Here is a 3,468-nt window from a genome sequence, read left to right on the forward strand (position 1 = left end):
CATACAAAACTATGTAAAAATACTGCCAGAAGTGGACGGTTTCATAATGCCTACAAATTATTTTTTTCCTGTCTAAATTATATTCATAAGCGAATACTCTGAGTAGGGCAAAAGAGCTCCTTTACGAAGTCCACTTGTCGGTGCAGTCATGGTAATGGAAGTTCCTATTTTGTATACAGGTTTTATGCTGTTTTGGTGATTGACAGTGCAAATGTCACAAGCACACTTTTGTTTTCTAATAATAAATGATCTTTTACACTTTCCTGTGACATACTGGAAAGAAATACTGAAGCGTGAATAAAGATCCTCAGAAATTATAGATTTCAAATTTGGAATACTAAAATATGTTGTATGCCTTACACTGTTGAGCAAACAAGATTTGTGACTATTTGTTTTTATCGTTGTAATAACAGCCATTCTCTCTATGTATTTATTTCCTATATTCCTGTCTCAGTTTTGGCACATACACATGGAGAACAAGGCTCTCACTGTACAGTAAGCTCAGTTTCTGTCATCTGGGGCTAACTTGAGAGTGATTTAAACCTTCTTCTCCCTGAGCCCTTAAATGACAGTGATAGATGATGCTGTCATTAGAAGCTGTGGAGCTCATCTACTGGCCCTATTTGCTGATTTCTGTGAACTTTTTTAGCCTGCTCCATAAAAGGCACTGGCAGTTGTAAAGAAATGGTTGCACCCCCTCCAAGTCAGTGTGGCTCTTAAGTCTTTTATTTTATACTAACAGACACAATCTGAGCTAAGGTAGATCACACATATTTCTCCTCTATGATTAGGCAGGAATCAGAGGAAAAGTAGAAGAAAACTAGTAGTAGTATTGAACGTATATGATTAAATAACAGTCGAGGTCCAGGGGTTAACATCAATATGCTCAGTAGAGTGAGGGCCAAACGTACTTAGTAATTCATTCTCCCCTGAGTGACGTATTCTACCTCCCTACAGATTATTCAAAATGAGACCATGTCTGACACACCTGAATTTATTCCATCCTTTTCAAGAGGGAGAAATAGTGCTACTGTAAGCAGATGAGGGACAGGACCTTGATTAGCTGGCCTTATGCTAAAGCTGGCTTGTGGCAATGAAAAGGACCTTGGTGAGAGATTGTTCGCTTCATGTTTTTTATGTGAAACCATCCACATGAAAGACAGAGAGAGAGAGAGAGGAAGAGAAAGAGAGAGAGAGAGAGTAAAGAGAGATAGAGCAGATAGACAGAGAGCAGCAGGCTGGGAAATATATCCTTCTCATCTTTAGGCACCAAATTGAATAAAACCTTAAGCCAGCATTTCTTTACATCTTGTTGGCTTCAAAAAGAAACCTTGTGGGCAAAGATCTAAAAGATGTCTAATGTAATGCAATGTGTAGTGCCCTGTGTAACCATGACTAGAAGCAAAGCAACAATAAATCATGTTGTGGGTGTGTACAAATCAGCTTTTGCTTATGGTGTGATTCTGGGTTATGATGCACAGGTGACTTTCTTTTGTCAGGCACCAGTGCATCCTGAGGATTTATGCTTAAATTTAAAAGTGAGTAAAAAAAAGAGTAAACTTAAAGGGAAAAACTACAGTTCAGGGAAATAATAAGATACTACTTAGTACTCTACTATAACTGAAAGTGACTTTTCTTTGAAGTCAAAAATACAGTAAAAGTCCATCTATCCTTCTTGCATAAAATGTAATAACTTGTTACACTATGAGCCCACTTTTATTACACCACCTCAGCATTTTTAGTCGTGATGGACAATCTTGCCATGGGCCTCCTTCCCCTGAAGGAACACAAGTTCACTCTTGTCAAGGTAAAGGCTGGGTTTGGTGGTGCCTTGACTCCACACAAGCAGTGATGCATGCCAGATAGTGGGAAATAAAAACAATAGGAGGGTATCATCAGCATAGTAGAGGTAGGGGAAGCCGTGCGAGTGTGTGCCACCACTAAGTATCCTTGTCATCTGTCAGCTGGGATGCAGATTAGGAGGGCCAAACCTGAGACACCCGAACACTTAAACCGTCACACAGCCAAACAACATCTGATTAAAGCAGCGTATCGGCACCCGGTTAGCTCACTCAAGTTTTTCCATAAATTCTAACATCGCTCTGTATAGGAAGTGGGTTGCTGTGAACTTCAGAGAGTGGTAAAAGTAGGTGTTTTATCACTTTTCTGAAGTAGATTTTAACGTTAAGATTGAAGAGTTTTAAACAACATTTAATCTATGCAGAAGAGTACACTTTCCCACAGGAGAGGGAAGAAAATTGATTTTGAGAAGTGAGAGGTAAAATCTGTCGTACAGACAGATAAAGGTAAATTCTTCAATGTTTTGATATGTTTCTGGCTAGGACTAGTGAGATGGCTGGGTATGTGTGTGTCTATGTATTTATTTCTGTGGTTCACTCAGTGATTTCAATGGTTCTACATTTTTATCAGGATTGGAACCCATACAGTACCTATAGAGTACCAGCTATCTGTTGTTGAAGCTGGTGTCTGTGTAAGAGCTGTCAGTTTTACCATTCACTTGTCACCGGTCTCAGTCTCTTTTAGTTTAAAACCCTCTTCACTGAAGTGTCAGACTTGTCAGTGATACAGTCAGTTGTAAAGTCAGCACCTATGTTGGTTATGACAGATAATCTCTTTTTCACCAAGGACCTGTGTTCAATCCATGTTTCCCAAAGCATGGCTGTAAGAAGCATAAACCATTGCTGCATGACACCTGGGTCAGTTGTCCTAACTGAAATAACATTGGTAGTGTTTCCCTAAATTACTTCTGTTCTCAGGTAACAATCTTTCCTCAAAAAGCAGTAAAATTGGGTCAATTTCTGTGATTCAACTGAAAGGATAAAAAAATGTAACTAAATTAGTCAAAATCTAAACAAACATTATTTCCAAAATATTGTGTTGAGCTTGAATCGCCATCATCATAAGAAACAACAAAATCTGGGACACTCCACTGAGTTCCAATTATTTTCAGTTGGTTATCTTGGCTCACAAAAACCCCCAAAGTCAAAGTGTCATTGATCATTGTATAAAGTGTGCAGTGACAGTCCAGTGCAGTTTTGTATTCAGTACCGATCTGGTGTAGTACTATCCTGGGGGCTGTTTTCTCAAAAAGATTCTGACAGCAAGTTGAGTGGTCTATGCGGAGCTGCAAATGTCACTTTTGATTCCCATTTTGCCTCTTCTAAACTATCAGTCTTAACCTCTTGTTCTCTTCCCCTCCCTCAGACACCTCCTATCTTTTTCTTTTTCTCTATTTCTTGTATAAGTGTCTCTCTCTCTGTGTGTGTGTGTGTGTGTGTGTGCATGTGCAGGCATGTGTATTGGTCTCAGAGGAGTGAGTTAACCCAGGGGTACAGAGGCGGGGAGGAGCAGCTGGAGATCCACTCTCCCTTGGTTCCTGTCCCAATTAATTAGAATGGACATGGACGTATGCATGCATGCACAAACGCACACACACATACACACACA

This window comes from Morone saxatilis, unplaced genomic scaffold, assembly GCF_004916995.1.
Source record: "Morone saxatilis isolate NCDOM2014 unplaced genomic scaffold, NCSU_SB_2.0 Contig8, whole genome shotgun sequence".
NCBI lineage: Eukaryota > Metazoa > Chordata > Actinopteri > Moronidae > Morone > Morone saxatilis.